The sequence below is a fragment of the Natator depressus genome, chromosome 25, assembly GCF_965152275.1.
Source record: "Natator depressus isolate rNatDep1 chromosome 25, rNatDep2.hap1, whole genome shotgun sequence".
Classification (NCBI taxonomy): Eukaryota; Metazoa; Chordata; order Testudines; family Cheloniidae; genus Natator; species Natator depressus.
In genome coordinates, this window is record NC_134258.1 from 8564930 (window position 1) to 8592175 (window position 27246).

Consider the following 27246-nt stretch of genomic DNA (forward strand, 5'->3'; position numbering starts at 1 on the left):
GCTGTTCCTGTCTAGACCAGGGAATGTGTTTAGATTTAATATCAAGGCTAAGTGAGCGCCAGCCAGGAGATTTGATTCACGACTCCTTAAATCAACAAGGCAGCGTACCGCTCTCCCCACCTGAGCTCCGCGGGCTGCTCACGAGCGCCTTGTGGGCTGGCTTTATTGGGAAAGTTATTACTCTTCCCTGCAACGCCAGCCTTGGGAGGGGAGTGAGAGCTGGAGTCAGGACTCCTAGGTTCTATTCTTTGGAGGTAGGAGGGGAGTGTGGTCTAGTGGGTTAGCGACAGGAGGTGGCACGGTCCTGGATTTCACTGAATGGTCAGAGCAAGGGGGATGGGTATCAGAACTCCTGGCTCCCATTCCCAGGCCAGGGGCAAGGGGTAGCATTGTCTATTGGTTAGAGCAGGAGGGGGCGAAGGAATCAGGTGAGGTGCCCTCCTGCCTCCTAGTATGGCCTCCCCCCCATACTGATTCCCCTCCCAAGCGCTCATAGGAGGCAGCTCTTTCCCACAAAAGGCCAAGCTGTTTGCATGCCCAGAGAGGCAGGCGTGGGCTGCCTGGGGGGGGAGGGAAGACCCCTGGGGGAGGCCCCAGCTGATCAGCTGTCACTCGGTTCCAGCTGGAAAGGGAGCCAGGAGATGCGCCCGGGCCCCTCGCACCACGGCAGGTGGCAAGGTAGCGCTGATGTCACCGCGTAACCAGATCCGGCGCTAATGGCAGCTGTCAGCATTGCACAGAAACGGGTTTGATTTTTATTCCCGCGGTGACTTCGGAGGAATTTGCTTTCCATTGAGGAATAGGGTTACCACGGACCCTGTCCCACAGAGGCCCCTGGCCTGGGAGGGTCTAACAATGGGGGATTGAGAAAGCCGCCTCGCTCTAATGGGGCGTCCAGACAGGGAGGGTCCCTGGGGGCAGGTGACAGCAGGGAGCAGGAAGAAAATGACATCCACCCCTACGCACACTTGGTGTGAGCTCCCTGATTAAAAAAAATATAATGTTACGGGAGTGACCCCAGATCCCTGGGCTAGTGGACAGACCAGAGAGCTCTGAATCAGGACTCCTGGTGTCTATGCTCAGTTCTGGGTGGAGAGTAGGGCCTAGTGGTTACAGCAGGGGGGCTTGGGAGTCAGGACTCCTGGGCTCTATTCCTAGCTCTGGATAGGGAGTGGGGTCTAGTGGTTAGAGTCAGGACTCCTGAGTTCTGTTCTGATCTTTGGATGCTCCCTCTTCTAAAGCCCCTGCTCTTTATCACCCTTGCATCAGTAAAATCTTCCCTTCAGCACCCACGTCAGGCCGAAGTGCCCTCGCAGAGAACGGCCTGCCCGCCACCCATTTCAAACAGCTGCTATCCCCCCGGCACTGCCAGCCGCGTGTATAAACCCTGCGCGCCCACGACGGCTGCTGCCCGGTTCTCCGTCTCCACGTGGCGGCAGCTTGCACGGCAGCCGGGGGAACGCAGGCAGCAGCGAGGAAGCCCTCGACATTATTATAGACGCGTGCGCTGCCAACCTCCTCTCGCTCCTTTTAGAAGCTAAAATGCCCCCAGGGGACTGGCTCGGGAGAAACGGGACCACAGCCCAGGAGGGTAAACGATCCAGAGGGAGATGGGAGCAGCTCCATTGCTGAGCCGGAGATTTAGACGGCGATATGACCTGCAGGCCAAGCTGCAGCCGAGAGTGGCTTTTAAAAGCTTGGCTTTGCCTCTGACGGCTCATCACCCGTAACCTTTTTTAGCCATAGGCGCGTTGCGACCAGCAGTAACTTACCGCTGCTACTCGGCGGCGAACCGGCCGATGTGTCTATTTCCCTCCTGATCTACAGCCGCGATTAGAAGCCGGGCATGACGATGACTAAGCCTTGGCTAATTTTCTATCCGTTCTAGGGAGATGACATTTTTATCCACTCCGCCTCAAAATAGAAAAACCATGAAAAAAAGAAAAGGGAGAGAGAACACACGCAGGCGCACACACCCGAGCCTGAAGAGCATCTCGTTCCTTAAAACCCAACGTGCTCTGTAATCATGTGAAATCTTCCAGCCGCACCAAGAACAGACTTCAAAGCCATCCGCCAAAGATCCACTGGTTAGTTAGGAGCCATCCGACAGCAGACACACTATTCAAAACCATATCCGGGGGCTCTGACATATTATCTAAATATCTAAAGGACTTCTCTTTTCATACGGATTGTATTTGAGGATTAGGGTAACTTGCTTATTGGCATCTGATGAAGTGAGCTGTAGCTCACGAAAGCTTAGGCTCAAATAAATGTGTTAGTCTCTAAGGGGCCACAAGTCCTCCTGTTCTTTTTATTGGCATGAGTTACCTGGTAAAGAAATCAGCACAAATCACGACAGAGAGGCAGCAATTATGTATGCAAATGAGTCCCTTATAAGCACCAAAAGTAAATGTTCGCATAATGAATAGCTGAAAGTACACACTTACAGGAGCTGAAAGAGACACTGTACAGAAAAAGCGCGCACGAGAGAGTGGGTATGCACACAGCCAGCTAGGTGTCTGACAATAATGTCACTTCTGCAGCGTTGCTGTGCTCTGTTAAACAGCTGCTGCATTTCACCCCAGCAGTGGCTGCATTTCCAGAGCGGTGAAGGGATTTCTACACACTACCATCCGTAAATCATGCAGAGATCTTCCAGAGTGACAGGCCCTACGCAGCGCAAGCCTCCGATACTATTTATTGCACATGTAAAGATGCAGGAACGTCACCACAACTGTGCCAGGCAAAGCTCAGGGTGTGCGTAGCCCGCTAAGTCATTTCTGGGTTACGAAAGTGGCCGGGTGGTCGAATGAGGGGGAGAGACAGGAAGTCTGGGTTCTAGTCCTGGCTGTGCCATTGTTTCATTCTGTGACCTTGGGCAAGTCCCGTTAGCCTCCTGGTCTCCCAATTTGCATAACAGAGCTAATGACGGACTGAAGCTTAATTAAATAATGGCCATGCGGTGCTTTGAGATCCTTGGATGAAGGGGACTACACATGAGCAATGGGTGGTATGTTACTATAACCACCCCGCACTATATCAGGGTTTGTTTAGGGATGGTGCCGGGGCCGGGGGGGAGGGATTTGGGTCCAATAGCTCCCAATTTCCCTCAAGGGGCTAAATCTCCCCAGGGAAGAACCTGGGGGATTCTCTATGAAGGGAGCCTCATGGAGTCTCTATCATGGGAGCTTTCCAGTGGGGAGGGGACAACCAACCCCCCCTCCCAGTTAGACAAGGGAGCCGGCCATGGGGCCTCCCCCACCACAGCGATCCTGCCAGCCCCCCACAAGGTGCTAACAATCCTGAGGGGAGCCTTGGGCCCAGCTGCTGCTGTCACGGGAACTAGGTGCCCGGTTCAAGGCCCCGGCAGCAAAGGGAGGGAGGGTCGGGCTCAGAGGTTTCCGTTTCGCCCGGACTCGACCCTGCCGTCAAGGGACGGGTCAGATGGCAGGGCCAGGAAGCAGCTGCTCTCATGCTGGGAGGGTGGGAATGTCACCCCAACCAGCTGGCAGGGTGAGCCATACGACCTCCCCTCCAATCAAGCCTTACTGCTTTCTCCCCCCCCAAAACGGAGGGCTACGAACCCCAGGATGGCCGGGGTCCTAACAGACACAGAGTACCCCGATGCCAGGCAGGCTGGGATGCCCCTTCCCTAAACTGAAGGGGTCACGGCGGGCTCTGGGATCAGGCCTGGAGTGATGCTGCTCAGTGGCTCAGAGGAGCATCCCCCCAAAAGCAGGGAGACAGTGGTGGGGGGAGCCTAGATTAGTTGCTCCATGACTCAGAGAGCAGCTTCGCCCCACTCGGGCAGGGGGCTAGGAAGCATGACTCCCCGGAGCCGCCCTGCCGGGCTCCCGCCTCCCACCCGTGGCGGCCCATGGCCTGGGCAGCTCATTAACACCATGGGCTGTGTCCAAAAGGGGGCCAGCTCGGGCGGAGGGCCTGCAAACACAGCATGTAGCCAGTTCTCCTCTGACACTTCCCGGCTGGATCGAATGACCGGGCTCCCAGGCCAGACAGCCCCAGGAGCCAGGGACCCACGCATCCGATTACAGGATCCACTTACCGCTGCTGTTTATAGGACACCCCTCTGCAGTCCCTCCCCCCCCTACACTTGTCAGGCCTGGTATAAAACATTAATCACACCCCGCGGCCTGCCTTCCTCCACCAAGAATGAAGCTGGGATGGGGGGAAGGGGGGAACCCAGGTGTCCTGTCCAGCTCAGGTGATTCCCTTCTGGCACCCTTTGCCATGGTGTCTATTGGATATAGCCTTCTTCCTCACTTTCTGCGCTTGGCAGTTGTGAAGTGTTCCTGTGCCCTCCTCTGCCAGGCGCTGCCCCAGAGGTGGCTGCATTACAGTGGTAGGTGGACACCCCCACCCTCTCCAAACTCAGGCAAAGCCAGGGTCCCAGTCCCACCTCCCCAACTGGCGCCTCTCACCCATCGCCCTTGGGGACACTTGGGATTCAGGTCAGGGGTTGCTAGCATCACTCGATAGGGGCCCAGTGGGTTTGAAATGGCTCCCGGATGCTCTCTGGAATAGGGGGGCAAGGTGCCCCACCCCTTTCCAACAGAGCCCCCCCCAGCACCATTTCACCCCCACTACTGTAATACTAGAGTACTAGACTGTAACAGCCCCGCACGCTGCAGTAACTTTGCAACCAGGGTACAAGGGACATGAACAGAGAAGGGCCCCCTGATACGCCAATCTGCTACCCAGAGACCCCTGTGGCCCAGGGTTATTCCCCCAGGGCTGGATTAGCCCCCTTAGGTCCTCAGAGCAGCAGAAAGGAGCCAGGGCCTGCCCCAGGCCAGGGCCCCTGGTTACTAAGCCGGAGGCCGGCAAGCAGTAGGTTCGCTCTCCATGCCAGGGGCTGCCCAGTCCTTGCGGCACGGCGCGGAGGGAGGCCTTGGCGGCCTGCCAGAGCTGCATGCCAATTTGCATATTAAATACACATCAATCTGCATATTAAGGATCAATTTGCATGGAGGAAGCATCATGAACTTGCACCGAAGATAAACACAAAGCGGCCGTACGAGAAGCCCGTTCCCAGGTGGGTCTTTACGGGGCCATTACTGGGGGTGGGGTTTGGCTCCCCGGCGCCGCAGCCCTGCCCGCATGGTGGCCCTCCCACAGAACAAAGCACTGTGGGAAGTGGAGTCCCCTGCCCACATCGTCACCTGCCCACCAGCCCATGCTGCAGGGGATCCTGGCCCACAGCTGGTCCTGAGGAGGAGGGGGATGTCAAGGGGGGATCCCCACTGCACCAGGTCCTTGCTATCGGCCCAGCAGAAGGATGCACATCCGAGGTGCTGCCCCTTGCCCAGAGGACTGGCCGCTCATCACACCGATGACGCCCCAAGTGACTCCTCTGCACGCTGCTGGGCAGGGACAGGAGGGGGCTGGGCTGCAAACCTCCCGCCCAGTGCACGCTGCTCCTCCCAGGACACCTCTCCTCCCTTCCCCATGGCAAGAACCCTCCCCTCCGCTCTCTCTGCCCCAAGCCCAGGACATACCGCTCCCCCATTGCCCCTGGGCCCCCCGCCCGCCCATCGCCCACCAGCCCCGGTGCTGCCACGCTCAGCGGTCTATAATTCATGAGCCCGAGGCTGCGGTTCTAGCCCAGGCAGCAACAGGTCCTCAATCGGCTCCGTGGCAGGGCCCGTAAATAATTCAGGAGGCCGCTCGATCTCCCCACCTAGCAGCTCGCTGGATGCAGCCAGCTCCGTGGCTAATTAATTTTAATTACTGTCTTTCACTGTTGGGAAATTGGGCAGGTTTGCGGCGGGGGGGGGGGGGGGGGAGGGGGAGGACTGCGAATCCAACCACGGTGAGTTGCAATTAGGGGGAACAAAAAAATCCTTGCAGCGCTCAGGGAATGATTTCAAGGAAATTAAAGTGTCATTTAAACCGAGCGTACAATTAACAGGGCTGAGCGGGGGAAGGGGGCCCGAGCGGCTGGCTCGGGGAGGTGAGGGGTGGGCACGTGGGGGGAGCGGATGGCTTATAAACGCAGCCTGGCTTCCTTTCATATGAATGACGGAGACACCTGTAATGATGGGCTCAGCGGTCTACTTCTCCCAGGGATTATATGCTAGGCCTACTGGTTAGAGCAGGGGACTGGGAGCCAGGACTCCTGGGTTCTATTTCTAGCTCTCTCACTACAGGCATGAACAGGTTGCTTCACTTCTCCCTGCCTTAGATTTCCCACTCTGTAAAAGCACCGGCCCAGATTCCCTGCCACCATGCACCCTGCAGAGTCATCGCCCCCAGACATGGGGGACAGGACACTCCCGGGATGCTGTGGGAGCACTGCACACCCGCGTTGCACTGGCACCTACATCTGCCCAGCTAGAACTCCCGGTGTCATTCACAGCTCAGCTGCCCACTCCCTGGTGACATCACTCCACCCCTCAGTGCCTCAGTTTCCCCGAAATGAGGAGGATGGTTCTGACTCACTTCCTGGGGAGTGTCTGTAACACAGCCCGCAGTCCTGGCACCTGGCCCTTCCCCTCCCCACTCCTTCCTGGAGGGTTGGTTCTGAGGATCCACCGAGGTTCGGTCTGGGTCTTATTCCCCCTGTCTCATAGGGTGGGCGAAGAGATGGAAGGGGCTGGCGAACGCCAGAGCTGGCACAGGGAGCAGAGTGCCGGGCTCTGAAGAGAGGAGCTAGCCACTGAACAATGAATTAACGAGGTCCCCAAGGAGGGGAGGAGAACAAGGCGGCTGCTGCAGAGAAGGCGAGTGCACTGGGAAAGGGCCTGGGTAATGGGGTAGGGCTCCCCTCCCCAGTGGCGAGCTGCTCCAGGAGTCCTGCCATCCAGCATCTCCCCCGCTTCAAATCCCCAGGCCATGCTCCCGCTGGGGAGCGGAACCCAGGAGTCCGGACTCCCTAGCCGCTCCGCTTTAACCACTAGGCTACGCTCCTCGGCTGAGGCTGGGAGGAGGACCCAGGAGTCCTGATTTCCAACCTCTCTGCTCTGACCACTAGACTATACTCCTCCGCTAGGGACGGAACTAGAGCCCAGGAGTCCCGATTCCCAGCCCCCCTGCTCTGACCACCAGGACAGGCTCCTCCTTCTCTGAGGCCGGGGGAGAGAACACAGGGCTGGGCTGCATCCCCAGTATTTCTCTCCTTTAAGTACTCTTCTGGCTCCGTTGTGGAAGCATTTCCGTGTCTCGCCGCCTCGGGCCAGTCTGGCCTATGTGTTAATAAATATCCCTGCGTGGAAAGAAATTCCATTCAAATTCCTGCAGCATTAGCCCTCCCTTTGCTTAATTTCCACCCCGGTTCCTTCTGGATCCTGCATTTTCCATTAGACAAGTGGGAGCGAGCTGCTGGGAAAGCCACAGATGGGGGAAAGGTGGGTCCGTATGAGAACTCGCCTCCAATTTATTTTCCTGTCATACCCTGAGAAACCCTACAACAGAGCGACACGAGGGACCCCACGGCGGAGCGCAGCACTAAGGTAACAAGCAACGCTGTGCTCCCAAACAATTCCACTCTGGAACCCAGCTCCCAGGGAACCCTACAATAACAAACCAGCCGACCCAGCCCCAGCACTCGGGAACAACAAACCAGCCTGACAGCCCCAGTGCTGATAGCTGACCCTATGATAACAAAACCGTGCCCACGGCCCCAAGCACCCTACAATAACAAACCAGCCTACACAAATACAGAGCTAACAGGAAACTCTACAAGAGCGAACAAGCAACCAGAAACTTTAAGAAACCAATCCAAGGATGAGAAAGGTGGGGGGGAAAGCAGGCTGGGAGAGAGAACCAGAGACAATATGCTGCTCTTCATCCTTTTCACTATTTGAAGCCCTAATAACATTTATTTATTTAACAACAGACTAACATGGCTGCTACTCTGAAGCCTACCATTTATTTTGCTGTTGTTTTTATTTCTTCTTTAGTCTCCCCTGCACCAGGTCCTGCCTGGCTGCTGGGCTCTGGGTAGGAAAATGTCCCCTTTAATTCGACACTTCCAAAAAACTTATTCGTAGTTAAGTCAGATGAAGGATCCACCAGAGCTCTTGAAAACAGCCCGGGGCTGGGTGAAACAACGGAGACCCAAATGGGAGGGGAGCAAGGAGGGGAGCGAGGACAAAGGTGCTGTCGGCTTTGCTGGAGGAGCTCGAGAGGACCTCCCGTCACCTGCGCCAGGCCCCGAGCGCCAAGTCGCCTGATCCATCACCTCGACCGAGCAGCTGGAAGAATATTAAACAGCAGCAAAGCCCCCGGTGCAGCCCCTGCCTGGCGGGACGAGCGAGGCGGCTGGATCAGGGCACGCGGGGTTAAGGAGGGAGACAAACAGCTTTATGCTGGCGCCGGCAGGGCACTGTCCATCTATGGCCCCATCGCTGCGCCTCTGGGTGCCTCACAGTCTTCACTGGATTCCCCTTTAGGAGCTGGACAGGGCTATTCTACCCATTATACAGGTGGGGAAGCGAGACCCAGAGAGACAAGGGCAGGCCTGCCCTGCCAGCCGGAGGCGGAAATACTAGCTCAAGGGGACACACCTGTGCTAGCTCGCTTCGAGTCAGCGTGTCGAAAATAACAGGGTAGCACAGCATGTGTGTGTACGCACGCGCGCGTGCAAACCTGTCCCTAGCATGAAGCAGGCAGCACTCGGCACACAGCAGCATCCCCAGCCCCAAGGCCATCGCTCTAAACCGACTGGAAACCAGCCCTGCCCAAAACAACACAGATAACCAAGCAACTCACCAACCAAGCCAAGCGACTGGTATTGCCCTGCCAGGGCTTCCCCCATCCCATCCCCCTCCCCAGTTTTGTCCCAAACTGGCATCAAGAGACTGGAACGTACCTGGCAGCAGGGCACAATCAGCCGAGCGCTTGGCTACCAAATGCTGCTGCAGTTTGGATCCAGGCTGCCCCAGCTCAGCCCCCTCTTTAGTGGGTTAGGGCGACCAGGAAGCAAGTGGGACCAGGAAAAGCGACAGCTTAATGCCAGGTTGGCAGGTGACCACAGACTTCATCAGCCCAGCTCCTCTCTGAGATACCGGGACAACAAAGACCCCAGGACAAGAGCAGCAGGCTTGCCCAAAACACTGTCCCCTGTGGGCGGCCTGGCAGTTCCTGCCCCACACCCGAGATGGTTGCATTCCAGCAGCGTCATCCGTGCATGCATCGCTTGCAAAACACTGATATTATCTGATGAAAAGGTACGTGCCAATGTAAGACAGGCTTGTTAACTAGGTCGGGAGATGGTGGTTGTTATTCCGATGAGCTGGGGTGTATTAACAACGAGGAGTTCTCCGCGACGCCAGGCACCGCTAGTCCTTCCCACGCTGCAGCCCCGCCAGGCCAAGCCAGCCTCCCCCAGGAGCCAACGCTCTGAGGTCTCCGTTCCGGGGCACACCACAGATCTAGATCTATATTTCGCAGCCGCCACTTCAAAGGCTTTGAACTTGGCGTCTGCCCCGTGAGCTGTCAGATCCCATTCCATTACTGACTGGGGGAGCTCACGACAGGGGCTGCAGGGAAATCAAAGCCCCAGACGGGGACATCAGCCAATGAGGCACGCGATGCCCGGCTTTGTAATAACTGTGAATGACACTGAGACGAAGGAATCTCGAGAGCCAAGGTGGGAATGGGGAACCTGCAAATGATCTCCTGAGGCAATGGACCCCAGAGTCTTGCTCCTTACCCATGGCAAGTCCCGTGCCGTGCCCGCTAGACAGGAGAGCAGCTGGTGTTAATAAATATTATCTTAAGGATCCTGAAGTGCTTACAGAATTCTGTCCACAGTAATGTAATGCGCTGGCTACTGTACCACCCTCCAGTAGGATCTAGCACACTGCCCTCTGCTGGGTGCAATCTGAACTGTTCCACTGTGTGTCATACACCTTATATGGAGAATCTTCTTGAGCTCAAGTGGTCTAATCCCGGCTGTGTGACAGATGGTGAAGATCTCAAAGCAGCTGTGGATGTTTGAGGACACCCAGAAATCACGTCACCCATCACTGCAATGCAGCCACCTCTAGGGTGGAAGACAGCATATAACAGCGAGAGGAAGGGACAGAAGAACTGGGGACAATCCCCCTAACAGTGCCAGGGCCTCCTCATGTCTGCACAGAGTACAAGCTTGGACAAGGAGATTTTCAAAGGAACAAATAAAATTGGAGCAAGGAACTGGAATGCGCTCTGTAAAATCTCCTGCTTGGCTTTTGAAGTCTTCTATGAAAATCACCTATGCAGGGAACTGCCTCGAATGCAATGCATTGACCCAGGGGATAATATTGACCCTGCTGGGCCTTGAACCTGCCGCCCCAGGCGACTAGGTACTTCCATCCGGATGCGAGAAGGCGGATGTGCTCAGATGGCCCTGACAGCTCCGGGACAGGCCAGGTTGCTGGCTGCTAACGCCACATGGGAACAAAGGGATATTGTTCTCGGAATCCAACTGCATGAAGCTGCCTCCCGCCTACGGCTTTGCTCCTGTGCTGGAAAGTGAATTGTTTCCTTGCAGGCCTAGAAATAGTTCGTTGTTCTCTGCCAGGAGCTGGGAATCCAGTCTGGAAGGAGCCTTGAGCTGTCACCAACAGCAGTCATTCCCCAACTGCGGCTTTCATTAATGACCTCCCATTAGGAACGCCGTGCAACGGAGATGGCCACCATCACACAGAGATCAGGGCCCAAACCTGGGACATTCCACACCAAAAGCCGCCAGCCTTGAGCCCTAAGATAAAGGCGCAACTCAACCAGCGGGGAGTAAACAGGGGGCTGATGTAGTGGCTGGGGCAGTGTGCAAAGCTTTGCCCTCGGAGAGGCGCGCCAGTGCCAGGCAAGGGTCACGTTGCACAGCAAATTCGCTGCAGCCCCTGTCTGTACGGCTTTGCACCAGTATTCGTGCCACTGAGTCACATGCTGGAGTTTTCCCAGAAGCACTTGCCTACCCCTCCAATCAGAGAACAAAACTAATACCGTGTGACTCATCCAACCAATCCCATCACTCAATCCCTTGTTTGACCAATCCCAATATCTCCAATCTGAATATCAAGCCATGGTGTGGAAGAGAGATCTCAGTCCAATACATGCATAACTGTAAGACTCAGGGAAATCACACTCTCTGAAAGGCTAAATTAAGATGGAAATGGTAGAATTATCAACAACAAGGCAAAAAAGGCAGAGGAGTTCGATAAATATTGCTCTTCTGTATTTGGAGAAAAAACACAATACAGTCTCATCATGCGGTGAGGATAACACTCTTTCCATTCCACTAGAATCTCTAGGGGATGTTAAACGGAAGCTACTAAACTCAGATATTTTTAAATCAGCAGGTCCAAACAACTTGCATCCAAGAGTTATAAAAGAGCTGGCCGATGAGGTCACTGGACCATTAATGTTGATTTTCAATAAGTCTTGGAGCACTTGGGAAGTTCCAGAAGACTGGAAGAAAGCTCATGTTGGGCCAGTTTTTAAAAAGGTAAAAGGGATGACTGGGGTAATTATAAACCTTTCAGCCTGGCATTGATACCAGGCAAGATAATGGAGTGGCTAATACAGGACTTGATTAACAACAAATTAAAGGAGGATAACGTGACTAATGCAAATCAACATGGGTTTACGGAAAACAGATCCTGTCAAACTAATTTATCATCTTTTTTGGATGACATTACTAGTTTGGTTAATAAAGGTAATAGTGTTGCGATAACATATTTAGACTTCTCTCAGGCGTTGGATTTGGTGCCTCATAACATGTTGATAGAGTGATAGAAAATTAACAGGGCACACATTAAATGGATTAAAAACTGGCTAAATGATAGGAGGTCAGACTAGACGATCACCGTGCAATCTATGAAATCCTTTCCCAGAAATGATCCACTGGAATTTGCTCAGCCCTCTAGCTGCTAATCCCTTCACATCCGTACAGCGTCCTGCGAACAGAAACCACAGCCCTGCTCAGGCATTGCTGCAGAAGGGGAAGCAGATGCGCCCAGCGGAGAGGAGACTTGCCCAAGGCCACACACTGAGTCAGTGGCAGAGTTTGATAATCGAACCCAGGAGTCCTGGGTTCCACCCTCTGATTCTAACCACTCCTCTCTGCTGGGAGCATCATAATTTTTGTGGGGGGAAATTCCTGTTTTAATTAGCCCTTTGAACTCTCTTTATCATGCTCGCCTTGCTGGCTTTGAAGCAGCCGTAGGTTGGGGATGGGCATCAAGGCCCTGGGCAGAGAGGGCTGGGCATGAATTTGGGAGGGGGTGAAGGGGAGTTAGGGAGGGTGAAAGGTAGAGGGGGGGTGTCCACCAGGGGCCCTTGGCTGCCCTGTGAATTAATCCTTTAGTGCCCCGGGAACCAAGTGCTATTGTGTGCCAAAAGAGAGGCCCGCTGGGATGTTCTCCCTCTGCCCCAGCTGCTTTTTCTGCTTTTACCTGGAGTCCAGTCGTAAGTGGGGTCCAGTGGGGGGGGGCACTGGTGGGACATCTGTGAGCTCCCCACTCCTCTGAGTACACGGAGTCAGGGACAGCAGGGCTGGCGAGACCTCAAAGGAACCCAGCTGGGGGCAGGCTGGGGGGCTGCAAATCAGTTATAGATTCACACCCACACACCCCCCCCCCACACACACACAAACCCCATCCTCCCTTTGCACACTGATTCCCCCCCCCCTTTTCAGCTGCATGGACCATTCCCCGAGAACACTTCAGAGGCAAAGAGAGATCACAGATGCTAAGCTACCAGGTAAAAAAAAAAAATTTCAACGCCTTGCCTCTCTCGCCACTTGCCCCACAATTTGCTCTTCCTTATCTCCGCAGCGGGGGTCTCCCCCGCGCCGCCCCACCTTGGCCTGGCTTTGCGGAGGGCGGGGTCGCGAAGCGGATGCTCAGGGCTGGCCAAGTGTGTTGATCCAGGCCCCAGAAATGAGGGCAAAAGAATATTATTAATTCACGCTTGCGGGGGGGAGGAACGGTTCAAAGCCAGCGCGCCTTTGAGAAGGATTTCAAAGGGACTGGGAAAGCGCAGAGATGAGATCAGTGTGTGCGCACACGCGTGCTTCATCATCTGTGTGTACGCACGTCCCCAGAGGTCTTTGTGGGTCTGCAGTGTGACTGTTCGCAATCCGCGGGGGGTGGGGGGGGGTTGTGGGTGTGTACAGGATATGTGTGGATGCATATACCCGGGAGTCTTTGTGGGGGTGTGGTCTGCTGGGAGGTTGTGCACGCAAATATATGTGTGTTGCATGCGCACCATTGCGTGTAGAGTGTGTATTTGTGTGGCTTGCAAGGATATGTACCTGTGTCCTGCATGTGTCTGTGGATCGGTGTCCGGTTGCGCGCTTAGCCATGGGGCTTTGAGCCCGGGTAGCTTGTACGTCTGTGATTTACAGGGGTGGGGAGCGTCCAGGTGTGCTATAGCGAGGAGCTGCGTGGATTGCACACGGCTGCGTGTGGGAGAGATGGGTCACTCAGAATCAAGGCTTTATTCAATGACTTTCACCTCCGGCTCTGCCTGCGAACTGATCCCCGCGGGCCCGCATTTATTTGTCAGTCAAAATTAATCACACACTCATTCCGGGGCTGTGACTTTGCCAATCTGACCCGACGCGCAGGTCGCACGGCCTTGCCTTTCTGCCCCCGATGGGATGAGCGAAGCGCCTTGAATTGGGACGCAGGTGCAAACCTCTCGTGACCCGCTAACGATGACCTGTCTGCTAATAAAAGGCGCTCGCTCCACAATGGCTAGAAAGCGAACGCAGGGCTTTGGGGGCGGGGGCCGGGGAGAGGGAGCTTGTTACTGAAGTCAGATGGCTGCTCAGGGCCAATTTTGGCTGTATTCCCTCGGCCGCTGCGTGAGACACGTGTGTGGCGGTGTGCGCAGCGTGGGTGTGTGGTGTATACGAGCGTGGCTCTGGGTGTGTTGGGGGTCTGTATTGTTTGCGGGAGTCAGGTAAGTGGTGCGTGCCGTGGCGTCACTGTGTGTGGTATCCATGTGTTTGTGGTGTTGTACCGGGTGTGCCTGCAGGAGCACGGCTGTGTCTGTGTGTGTGTGGGAGGGGGCGGGGGATGCGTGCGTGTGCAGTTTGAGGGCATCTCTCTCTCTGGGGGCGGATGGGTGGACAAACGGGGCAGAAAAACAAGTCCATTACAGCAAATGAGAAGTGAGGGGTGGGAGAGAACCAGGGGAGCAGAGCATTCTGGGATAGCTCCTCATCTCCATGCACAGGGATTAAACGTGCAGCTCCCAGCACCTGGCGATGAGAACACACCCCCGGGCAAGGCAGGCCTTTGAGGATCTGACACACTCGGGAATGGCAATGCTGGGGATTGTCTAGGGACAGCCGGTAGTGGTGCTGGGGGACTGAGAAGTGGATGGACATATGGAGGGGGCTGGTTTGACTGGGTGGGGAGCAGACAGTGATGCAGGGGTGAGAGGGCAGATGGGGAGCTGGTTTGACATGGGGGAGTGGACAGTGTTGGGGGCTTTGACGTTCAAGCACATGCAGGTGGATGGATGGGGTTGATTTAGGGGGTGTGCTCTGGGATGGGGGTGGGATCTGGGGAGCTGGGGAGCCTGAGGACGATGCTGACAGGGGAGGACGCCCAGGGTAACCGTTGCCTGGAGGGCTGGGTCGTTCGGTGCCGACGGGGCACGCGGGGGCTGCTCCCCTGGCAGGCTGGGACCAGCAGGGCCCTGGGCGGTTACGTGTCTATTCGCAGCACTGACCTCATCCTTCCAAGTCCGAGCATTCCTCTTAAAGATGACACGATGGATATTACGCAGCCCTGCAGCAGGCGCTCCCATGCGGCAGGATAGGGGCCAGCCGGCCTGCCCGGTTTGGAGCGCACCCCTTCTGAACCACACTGATTAACCTGCTGCTTCTTTGGCCCTAGCCCCACCGGGTATAAATCTCCTTTGCCTCTGGGTGGAGCTGGGCTGATTTGCAGCACCTGGGGATCTGGCCCCAGACCAAAAAACAATCAAAAGAGCTGGGTCCCTGGGGCAAAGGTGTCTGCAACAAACAGACTCCCTGGGCTGAGCGCAGAGGGGACTTGAGGCAGGGTGCCCATGGAAGGGGGTCTCAGGGAGTCAGTTACACCTGCCAAGACTCCGCTCTGAATTTGGCCCGTGGAGCAAAGCGTGTGGTACCCAGGTCTGACGACACCACTTGGACCGAATTCACGGGTCGGGGTGGCTCTTTCCTCTTTCCAGGATTGGCTGCAGAGCTCGCTGGGGGCCTGGCGTTAGCAGCCCTAGGCTCGGCCTTGTGCTTTGAGCTCCCGTACCAGAGAGGCGCAGGCTCCATTGGAGCGCCGGAGAACGTCCTGGAGGAAGGAATCCTGCCCTGGTAGGGAGATGGAAAGGGAGAGCGAGCAGGGCTCCGCCATCACTGACCCGAGCTCCCAGCCTCCCACTCCAATCTACCAGGAAGAGAGACAAACCCATTCACAACCAACCGGCTTCTCCATCAACGAGCCTCAACCGGGGCCCGCAGGGACCGCCCCGGCAGAGAGAGGCGAGTTTGCCGGCTCACTCTTGGCCTGATTGCAATGGGGCCTGTGAGTGCCAAGGTGACTTTGGTGCGTCGCTGACACACCTCCCCCATGAACCTCTAGCCTCCTGTCCCACGGGTCGCTCCAGCCAGCGAGCACACCGGGTACCCAACAGTAACCACTCCTGAGAACTACCGGCCGGGAACGGATTGAAACCGGCCTCTGCCAGGCCAGCGGCTCAAGGCCAGGGGTGTAGGTACGTGCGCGTGTGCAGGATTTACGGTGCATCATGGGAAATGTAGTCTTTTTTAGGTCACGCCTACTCCCCGAACTGGAGAGGATCCCATTCCCCATTGTGCCTCACGACGCCATCCTCCGCCCTAAGGCAACCAGCACGGGACATCAAACACCTCTCAGGGATGGTCTAGAGAATACTTAGTCCTGCCTTGAGTGCAGGGGACTGGACTAGATGACCTCTCGAGGTCCCTTCCAGTCCTATGATCAATGCTGGGCGGACGCCCTCCTGGGTGCAAGAACAAAGGGTGCCAGGCCTGTGAGCAGCTACCAAAGGCATGGGCAGCGCCGGGGCATGGGAGCTGGGCACGGGGACCTAGTGGCTATTCCTGAGGGTGGAGGGGCAGTGTTTTCGTGGCTTGGCGGCCATGGGCTGGCCTGCCACATCCTTGTTCCCGGACCAGCTTTGCGAGAAGAAGGATTTCTAATCACCCCAGGCTCACAGCCTCCCAAATCGCCTTCTTAACACTTTCTAATTTACTGGCACTTTATCTCAATGTCCCTTGGCAGAGAGATGATGAATGGGGCGGATAATAAAAAAAGAGTTATGTTCCCACCGCTTGACACTGGAGCGGGATTTGCTGCTTCCTCCGACGCAGCCAGGCCGCTGGGGCGACACTGCCAATCCCCCTCCCCTGAAGGGCATGTCCTGCCTCCCTGGCCTCTGACAGTGTCCACCTCATCCTTACCCTGCCCTGGGAGACCATCCTGGCGAGCTAGGCAATGCTGAAGAGGAGCCAGCAGGGGGCGCTTCTGAGTGCAGGGTGCTCCCTGCCCAAAGGCAAAGGTCTCTCTCGCATTTGGATCCCTCCCTCCAACCCCAGCGTGGGATTCCCCTGCTGCCCATAAGCCGAGGACACGTCACTCCGTCCTCGGCGGCACTCGGAGGGAGAGCACCAGGGGCTGCGGGGGGTGGGAAATGCTCGTGGCAAGCGGAGACCGGACACAGAGATTTTAATGGAACTTTCCAAAACAATTTCCCTTCCCGACCCCCCACCCCGTCCTCATTTTCAGCATTGTCTTCTGGTCAGGGTGGGAGAGCGGGTGTCAAGAGACCCAGGTTCTATCCCCAGCTCTGCTCCTGAGTGACCTTGGGCCATGTGGCTTCGCTGCTCTGTGCCTCAGTTTCCCCATCTGTCACATGGGGTTAATGAGACCCGCCCGCCTTTGTAACACGTTCTGATGACACCTGATCGTGTCCCACTCAGTCCCTGTTTCCAGACTAAAGAGGCCGAGCTCACTCAAATGCAGCCAGCTGAGCCGGGTCAAGTTTGGCCACTGCTTATCGTACTAAGGCGAGCACTAGGTGCCCAATTCCCTTTGGAAAATCAGTGGGATTTGGGCACTTAACTCCTTTACGCCCTTGTAAAATCCCAGTTTAAGTCCCCTAGAGATGGGGGCCCTGCTATCCAACCCCCAGATGCAAATGCTGCTGAATAGAGGCAGAGAGGGAGCAATGTTTCGAGGACCTATCTGAATTCTTTGGAAACCACCTCTAGTTTCCTGCCAGGCTAGCGCGTCTGGGCAGTGCTGGGTAAATCCCCTTCCTCAGGTCCCAGGTGTCTGGGAAGGAGGCCTGGATACAGCCCCGTCCTCAGTCCCATCACCCAAAATGAGTTTCCCCACCCCGGCCCCAAAGGCAAAAATTATTTTCCAGCGGAGTTATAAACCCAGTGAAAGGACAAAGGAACAAGGGAAATAGGAGGGAAATAGACACCAAAGCCCGACAAGATCCAAGCTCCTCAGGAGCTGGGCCACAGAACAGCAGCCCACGGATTGCCATGCACCTGGCCTGCCAGGGCGAGCAATCCCCCCTGCCGGCTAGGAGCCCCGCTTCGCCCCCGTGATCGCACAGCTGTGCCTGGCGTCACCCATCCTGGGCACCTGCCTGGGACGCAACTCAAGGAAACGTCCATGCTGCGGCCCGGCTGAGGTCACCAGTGGGACCGTCGGGCCAGAGATTATCCACGTCGGTGCGTGGATTAGCCACGGCGCATCAAAATGCCGGCCCGGCTGCCTCCGTCTATGCCCAGGGCTCAAGGCTGCAGAGCGAGCGTGACCCACTCACGAAGGGTCCCATGCCCTCCTGACCCGGGTCACCTGGGCACAAGTCTGTCCTCTGAGAGCAAGGCCTGAGCCGTGCGGGGCTCGAGGAGCTGCTCGGGCTGCAGGCAGCCAGCGGGACAGAGCTGAAGCTGCACTCGGGCTGCTCTGCCAAAGAAGCGGCTAAACTAGCCTGGAGATCCTAGCTCTGGCGCTGGGGAGAGAAACGCCAGACCCGGGTCTGTGGAGCCTGTGTGGGAGAAGGAGGCAGTTGGGAAACACTTCGCACTCACAGGCCCAAGAAAACACCCTGAAAGCTGAGAGCGGCTGAGACGTGCCGGGGAGATGGAGCGGCTGGAGGAGGGATTGTACGGTGGGCATCTCTAATACTGGGGCTGCATCGCACCTCTACCCTGGCGGCAACCTGAGTCTACTGCTTAAGAGACGCCTGATCCGTCACAGTGACCAAGTTCCTGCCCCCCCATAAGGAGCCTGCCCAGCCTCCTTGGGCTTCTGGGACATGCAGCCTGGGTGCCGCGCTCTATCGGGAACCCTTGCCAGCTCCCACCGCTGCCACCAGCTCTCCAAGAAATGGGGGGGGGGGTGTCCTTGTTAGCATCCACCTCCCTTCAGCGGGCGAAGGCTCTGCCAGGCTCCCAGGGGCAGGCAGAGACATGCAGAAGGAGACAAGGGGGGTTTGTTTTGCTTTTTTAATTTTACAAAGTTATAATTAAATAGGCAGTGAAATCCTGTTAGCTCAATCCAGCCCCGCTGGGAGTTCATTCTACTTCAGACACGCTTCTTTCTCCCCCTCCCTTTACTAAGAGAATCAAAATTGTATTAACAATTTGCTGTGCTGCTGGCACATGCAGCATCTGTAAAGTTAGGGCTTGATCCAAAGCCCACTGAAGTCATTACCAGAACCAGCATGGGCTAGTGGAATGAGCACAGAGCTAACCCTCTAGAGACCTGGATTCTATCCCTGGCTCTGCCATGGAGCTGCTGGGTGACCATGGCCAAGTCATTTCCCCGCTCTGTGCCTCAGTTTCCCCCACTCACACTGTGTGCACTTTGGGGCAGGGACTGGCTCTTGCTGTGGGTGTACAGAGCCTAGCACACTGGGGCCCGGATCTCAGCTGGGCCATCTTGACACTACATACTATAATTAGGTCAATGGAAAGACGCGCAGGCAGGGCTGGGATCGGTCCCTGCGGCAGAACGCACACACGCAGTGGGGCAGGGTGAGCAGGGAGGTGGCCTCTCCAGGCAGGAAATGAACGAGTTAAATATCCTCGCTCAGCCATGCAGTGCGTCTGTAGTCTTTTTGATTCCTGCGTTTCTTTACTAGTGTTTATGTTGATGAATGCACGCCGTATGCTATGGAAGAGGCAGGAGACGCAGTGTGACTAAACTGAGACTCCCGGGAGAAGAGTTACTTTTGCCTTGCCAAACTCCAGAGAGTTGCAATTATGAGCAGTGTGCGCAGAGCTCAGGGCCCCTCTGTGCCCAGAGCGAGAGCCAGCCCCTGCCCTGAAGAGCTTACAATCTGAACAGATAACACAGAGGGTAGGAGAAAGGAAGTCAGGGGTAAGATTCCCATTGCCTTCCAGGAGTACAGAATTCCCTTCAGGGACTTGCCTGACGTCACGCCGGGGGGGGGGGGGGGGGGGGGCCTGCGACTGAACTGGGAACTGGATCCCGATCTCCTGAGTACAGCCCAGATGAACAGCTGCTCCATCAGGTTGCACAGTGTCGTGTCCGTGCAGATAAGTGGGTGCGTAAAGTGCCCGTGCAAACAGCAGAGGTGGGTTTCAAAACTTGCCTCTTAAAGTAGACTCAAAAAAAGACTTGAAGATACACTGCGGGGGGGGGGGGGGGGGGGGAAATCCTGCCCTGGCGTGGAGGAGGCACTAACTGACCTAGTTCTGTCCCTATCTCCTGCCTAGATATAGGCATCCGTATCCAGCGATTGCTAAATCAAATTTTATATACACCGGTATTATTAATTACACAAACCGCAAGGCCATCTGATAACATTAAGCCAAGGAACATCAGAGAATTTAGCACTAAGGCAGCAATTCTTTATTCGCTCTTCGGCAGTCTAGGCAAAGCTGGCACCCCCCCTGCAACTATAGCTCCCACAAGTCTCCGAGGGGCAGCACCTCGGCTGGCGTAAATGGACATAGCTCCATTAATCTCAACGAGGCCCCATTGTTCAGGAGTTTCCTTTCAGGCCCCGATTCAGGGCAGCACTTAAGCAGGAGCATAACTTTAGGGATGCGGCAGATTCCCCGGCGCTTGCAGCCTTTCGATCCAGCCCTGCTTGGCTTTCCAAAAGACAAGCTCTTGCTCAGCCCGAAGTTCTGGGCTTTGACTGATGCAGGAATCGCCAGGGGATGTTCTCTGGCCGGTGTGAACGCAGGCGGCTCGGGCTAGATCCACACAGTGGTCCCTTTTGGCCGGAAAAAATCTATGCTCTCCCATTGATTTCAATCCCCTGGGAATTCCAGGAGTGCATAAGCACTGCCCTGAACAGGGGCCTTAGATTGTGCAGGGATTGTCTCTTCTGTGTCTGTACAGCACCTTGCACAATCAGGGAATTTGGTCATGCCCATCAGATAAACATTCACAACTAGTAATAAAATTACCCCTCAGCACCTTAAACTGGATTGCAGTGGGAGCAGCCTTCCCCACGACCCCGACCAGGAAAGAATTTGTCGGCCATCGCTAGGGGTAACTCACGGATCCTGCCCCAAGAGAAAAGCACCACGCATCCCCTTTCCTGCATTACAGCAGGGCACACAAGCATGGAGTCATTCAGCCTTGCTTCTGAATTGCCTGCCTGCGGGAGGTGTGAGGCTTCGGGCTGGTTTACTTGCTCAGGGTTTGAATTCATTAATTTCCCATTGTTTATCTGAACGGCAGGGCGGAACGAAAACGTATTTACAAGCGGCTCCCTGGCTGACATGGGATCCACGCTCCAGGCAGCGTGGGTGTAGGAGAAAAGACCAGTCCTCTTTCCAGCTTCTAGGATGCAGCTCCTGTGGGCTCCGGGCAAGGCAACCGGGCCCATGGCAGCTTCCACCCAGATCCCAAGCCAGAGGAGCTGCAGCACCAGGGTAATAAACCGCTTCTTGGAGTTTAACAGCTAGGCCTTGAAAATACCTGGAGCAAATGAGAGCTTCCCCCTGTGAGGCCTGGCTCATGGGAGCAGCCCTTCCTCCCCCAAATTGACCCAGTTGCTTCAGTGAGGCCCTGGCTTGCAGGATCAGGCCCTGCAACCAAGCAGACAGCTTGTGCAACACTCCCCTGGGCACTCGGGAGGCGCACAATGAGCAGTCGATCCGGTTGTCCTTTCAAAAACAAGTTCCCCTGGGTTCTCCACCCACTCCCCTAAACAAAGTGGGGTGAAACTAGGACCTCTCCAGGCCAGCGAGTGCTGGGGGCAGCATCAGCAGGTCTCCCCACTTTGTGCTCCCCAGCCCGTCTGGCCAGATTTACAGCGACCTCCTGAGCAGGTGCCCTGGGGATAAAGGGGCTCCACGCACCCCCTTTGCCTCCCAAGGAGAGGTGATCATCGCTGGAGTAGCTGAATGCCTCCCCCCTCCAGCTCATCCATGCAGGGCCAGCCACGAGTGAGCGGGCAATCGATAGAGGAGACAGACACATGCTAGATTAGACCGAGGGGCAGGTATGGGGACGCAAGAGTGACAGAGTCAGAGGGGGAGGACAGAGACAGACCAGAGGGGCACGTGCCGGGAGGGTAGATGTGTGCAGCAAAATTCAACAGCCTCCAAGCGGAACGCTGGGAAGTTTCTCGGGTTTCTCTGAGAAACCAGCCCCGACCCCCCCTTTGGAAGGAAAGCCTCAGCATCAGATCCCCAAGCTCCCTTTCCAAGTAGATCGCGTCTGGCCGAGAAGCCTGCCAACTCTTGCAACACCGCATACTAAAGAGCCCCTCCCCACCCCTCCGGCCCCCATTCTGCGCACCACTCACACAAAGGCCAGAGCCACAGAAGGAACAAAGTGGCCAAACAACAGGAAGGTGGGCAGAGGTCTTCGATATTTCATTAATAAAATACTCCCCATGCTAGCTGCAGGGGACAGCCCCTCCAAGCAAGATCTTGCTCCTTTTCAGTGACCTCAACTCCCACGGCCCCCAGGGCGATCCTGGATTGTCCGAGCCACCTCTAGAGGGCGACAGAGTCTCACTGGAGGTTTGCTTATGGCAGCCGGTTGCAGTCAGTAATAAAGGGCCCTGTGCTGCCCAGCGACAAGGTCACAGGCTCTCTCCTCGAGCCCTCCCTTCCCCGAGGACCGACAGCCTCAGGGTGAAGGCGGAAGCAGGAGGCACGTGTTGATCACTAGTGACCCCCGGGCGCTGCCGATGGGGGGCAGGGGAGTTCAATCCTCCTGCCCAATAGTAGGAAACGGAGTTCGAGACCGACCCAGGTCAGCAGCCTGCTCAGCCCGGTTAGTCCCCGGTTAGTCTGGCTCAGAAGCAGCGTCCATAAGCCAGCGGGGTTGGGTCTAGGTTGGAATGGCGCACTCGAGGCTGGGTCCCCGCAAAGCGGCCAGCTTCTTTATGGCCAGAGCGGGTGAAAAATGGGTCTGAAAGCGCCATAAAACACACACACACACACACACACGGTGACCTTTCCAAACGGCCAGGAAAGCTGCAGGGATAAAACAACCCGTGCAGCCAGTCTGCAAACATTGCCGTTAAGGATCAGCCCAAACCGCAGCAGGCTATAAACCCTGCAACGACCCGCTCCCCAAAAGCCACTGACCCCAAACCCGGGCGAGATCCTGGTCACAGAACGGCACAAAGCCCAGTGGCACTACCCAAGGCGGGGTCTGCAGTGCCTGTGGTCGCAGCATACAAGCTTGAAACCATCTGCTCAGCTGGGAGCTGGTACCCTCGGTGCACCGAGCCAGGGCAAAGTTTCCCAGCTGCCTTCAGTAAAGCGCTGCCTTTGCAGGGGCGGGGCAGGGAAGGGGAGTCCATCCCTCCTTCCCCCCCCCCACATCTTTTCCCAGCCCCAAACCTCTATAAACACCGCCAGTTCTCCCCCTCTCTACAGCAACCCAATGAATACCGCCCCCTACCTCACGATGCCCCCCGAAATATTCCCCTCTATTTCCTCCTTTCCATAATCTCCCGCCCCCAGCCCCCATCTTCTCTCTTATGAGGCAGTCTTCCCCGTGGTGCTGCTACCCCACGGCACAGCCCTCCCGCCCTCCAGCACATGACTCGCCACCGCCCAGATGCCACCTGCACGCTGCAAAAGAATCCGGAGCGGCAGCTAAGGCAACTTGGGAGCCCCCTGGCTCTGACCCCTTGATCGATCGACCACTGGCAGAGCCCTGGGTTTGGCTATTCCAGGGGGATGGCATCCCACCCATCAGAATGGAGCGAAATTCGGGGGCAGGCTGTGGGCCAGCGTCCCTCTACAAAGGAGGACAACTGCATCCATGTTACATCCACACGGCCCTGCATCACTCAGCAAAGGGGCAGCCTGCCTCCCCCACGCGCCCCCGCACAGTACACGCTCCATAGGAAGGCCCGACCTGGCGGGCAGCTGCTGAGCACCCTCGCTGACGTCAACGGGGACAGAGAGCGCTCTGCACCTGGCAGGACTGGGCCCCTCATTCACAAACACAGCCCTGCCCGATTTCAAATTAAAAGCACAAAAGAAAAAACAAGCACACCAATGTTCTCAAGACCCACCCCCAGCCCCAATTGCATCCACTGCAGGTGAAGGGCCCATGTTTATCCTTTAAAGGGATAGCGCCAGCATCATGGCAGCGGCTGGGTGCTAAGCAGTTGAAAATCTGCCCCCTAGCGTCATGTAGTCCATGCCCTACATTTAGGTTCAAAATACTAGATGATGGGGCTGAGGGGTGCGTGAAAGAGATTTACATGGCACTGATTTTATTAGCATTAAACACTATTTATTCCGATGATCGTACCAATGAAGACTGAGTCTTGGGGCCCTGCGTTCCCCTTACAGCACGGGCAACTCCCAACGCCACAGGACAGGAACCAGAGGTGAAATGGACAATGGGTTAAGATTATTCATTATTATTCACAGGGCAGGCTACAGCGTGAGCTCTCAACAGCCAGCAGAGCACCCGTTTCACTCCATCTCCAGCAGCCGAAGGGTCTGGCCCAGAAAGTGAAACTAAGTGAAGACCTTGGAAAGGGGGACAGGCCAGCACCAAAGCCAGGCCTGTATTTGCTTGTATGATGTCCTCTCCAATCTCTCGGCAGAACTCTTACCAGTGATGCAGATCAGAAAAGTTTTATTCTGATGGAATTTTCACCCGGACAGCGTCCTTGCCAGCACTGTTATTCATCATCCGTTAATAACACTTTGCTGGACGAAAAGGGCCTCTGGAGGAGCAATCTCAAGGGGCTTTGGTATCATTAGCAGCTAGGTAAAGTGAGGCAGTGTGAGCTAGTGGACAGCCCATGGGGTGATGGCTCAGGAGACCTGGGCTCTCGGCTCTGTGACCTTGGGCAGTCGTCCCGTGCCTCAGTTTCCCCTCCTGCCCTTGTCCATTTAGACTGTACACTCACAGGTTCAGGGACTGTGTCTGTACAGAGCCTAGCACAAGAAGGGCCTGATCTCAGCAGAGACCCCTAGACGCTCCCATTATACCAAGAGCCCCATTCTACAGACAAGCAGACTGAGGTGCAGAGAAGGGACGTGACAGGGCCATAGTCATGCAGAGAGAACAATGACAGAGCTGGGAACAGAACCTAGGTCCCCCCACTTCCCTATTCGGGGCGCTGCACTGACCCACTGGGCCATGCTGCCTCCCGGCAAGCTCTGGGCTGTACGGCACTCTGGAGATCCTAAGTGCTAACGAACCTGCACAGAGATGAGCAATCACCTCCTTGCTCCAGGCCAGACTCCGCTTCCCGCTGCTATGATGGGCTCAGGGCACTGGCATGGAGCACCGGACGGCCTGCCTCACTTTTCCATCCCCAAGCCAACCGCTCCTGCTCCCTGGGAGACTGAAAGGGAGACGGGAGAGCCTTGTCTGCGAGGCAGAGCCAACGTGCTCCGTGCGAGCCCCAGACGGGAGGGTGGATGCACTGATAGGCCCTGCCGCTCCGATGCCCGGGGTGGCTCCAGATCCCACGGCTGTGTCTCTATAGATCCCCCATGACGTGGGAGGCTGGGTGCGCGTTTAGGGAAGGGGGAAGGCAGGCAGTCTCTGCACAGGGAGCTGGGATACTGCCCCAGGTGCTTAGCAGGCAAAGCCCTGTCCTCAGCCACATGCCAGGCGGCACTCAGGTCCCTGCCCCTGTCCCCCACCCCTGGCAGTGACTGTCCCCAAAGCAGGAGGGGCTCAACATTAGCACAGACGTCAGGCCAACTGGAAACCAGCCAGGAGGATCTCAGGGGGCCCAATCCTGCGCTGAGCACCTTCGTCTCTCAGAGCCCTTATCCAGCACTCTGCAGGATGGGCCCCCCGGCTAGGAGCAGGAACACAGGTGAGCTATCTTTAGCGTGACCAGCGTCAGGGGAACAGGGGTTTCACAGGACCGGGCCAGGGTGGTTGATGCCCAGCACGGAACCATGAAGTGCCTAGTGGAGTGACGTCTAGCAGGGCTCTCTCTCGAGCCGGGCTCCCCCCTGCTGAACCCCCACCCCTGGAAATCGCAGGGCCCAGCCCCCGCATTTAAAAGTATTAAACTCCCCTGGTGCCCTGCTGTTTTCTCCTTTCATGCCAATAATCTTATTCATCAAGCAGAAATGTCATAAACCAGGACCCACAGCCCGGCAGACACCTTCCCTGCAACTGCAGGGTCCAGAGGCCACCCAGCACCCGGAGGCAGAGGGAACCCACATGGGGGGGAAGGCTCCGTTCCCCAGCCTCCGCCCCTCATCCGAGGGCAGGGCCAACCTTTCCGGCAGTGGCAAACCTCAGATCCGGACAGAGCGGGCGCTCCCCTCGCACGGCTCCCCGGGGAGGGGTCAGTGTCACCCTTTCTGCCCCACCCCGTCTCTATGTTAGGGCCCCCGGCAGCCCTCCCCAGCACACCCGTGTGCTGGATTCTGGGCGGTTCAGCGCCCTGTGCCCGGTCCCCAGGTGGGGTCTGCGCCCTGCTCCACCCCAGACAGGTTCTGCCTGACAGTGGGGGCTGCACCCCAAGTGAAGGGCAGGTCCCATCCTGCCCCCTCGCCCCCCAGGCGGTTACCAAGGGGCTTGTGGCAGGACAAAACAAACCCAGGCAGCCACTCGGCTACCTCGTTCACCTTGCCCCCCATCCAGCCCCCTGTAGAACAGCTCCAGCTGGGGGGGGGGTCCTCGCCGCTCCTGCCCCTCCCCCTTTGTAACAGACCCCCCCCGGCGGTACCCACCAGCTGCTGGGAAATGCCAGCCCCCCGGGAGGGGGGGGGGGTAGAGCCAGTGACCCTTCAAGGTTCCCTTCGGCATTGGAGCCCGTAACAAAAGCTCGCTGCAGGCTCTTCTGTGTCCCCCCCCCCCGCCCCCCGGCTCGGATGGGGAAGGCAGGGGCTGCTCACCGACTACACAAAGGCACGTTGCTGCCCTGGCAGGGGATAACCTCCCCCCCACGACTGAAATCGACACCCCCCCGCCCCCGGCACCACCACCACGCGCCCCCTGCCCTGGGCTGCTCCCCCAGCCCCCCACAAGCGGACGATCGCCGGCCGAGAGCCGCAAAGTTTGCAGGGCTCCCAGGGGAAAAGCCCCCCCGCGGCCGAGGCAATGCCCCCCCCCTCCCCGGCAGCGCCCGGCGCCCTCACCTACCGTGCCGGCGGCTCCCCGGGAGCCAGGCTGGGGCTGTCTGCAGCGTGCAACTCCGAGCGGCTCTTTCCTTTAAGGGGCGGCGCTCCTCCTTCTCCCCCTCACACCTGTCCCTGCCTCGCACCCGCCTGGCATCCTGGCCACGCACCCAGCTCGGGAGCCAGGGCGCAGAGAGACACACACCAGGCAGGCGGGGAGGGACGGGGGGGTCCCCCCTGACAGTTCCCCCCCCCCGGTGCAATGCAGCTCCCCACCAGCTGTGTGCATGCAAACCCCGGCACCTTCTTCTCCAGCCCCCCCCCCCCGGCAGGGGAACAGCGCTGGGGGGCTGGGAACAGCTGCAGCCAGGGGCTCCTGCGAGAGGGGTGGGGGGGGGGCTAGCTCGCTGGACGGAGGAGGGCTCCTGCTACCTCCCCCCCCACCCCACCCCTCCCCTCCCTGCTGCCTTTGTCAGCCTGCTGGGGGGGGGAGGGCTAGCGGGGGGCGGAGAGCGGGTCTCGTCCCCCTTCTCTCCCGGCGCTGGCTCTATCTGCTGGCTCCGTCTCCTGCGTTATCAGGAGCGCGCACATTGCGGGCTGCATCTCCCCTCCGCCGCAGCTCCAGCCTGCACCCAGCCCGCCGGGCTCCCGGCAAGAGCAGGGCTGGATTCCGGCGCTTCCGG

General features: G+C 57.2%; 1 protein-coding gene across 1 annotated transcript in view; it reads right to left on the bottom strand.

Annotated features, from left to right (window-relative positions):
• The window catches only part of SEMA6B (semaphorin 6B), an 81730-nt gene extending 54900 nt beyond the window's left edge, over positions 1-26830 (bottom strand). Inside the window, exon 1 of the mRNA XM_074939371.1 lies at positions 26589-26830. The gene's annotated coding sequence lies outside the window, so the exon portion shown is untranslated. The remainder of the gene's footprint in view (positions 1-26588) is intronic.
• Between the last annotated feature and the right edge of the window lie 416 nt (positions 26831-27246).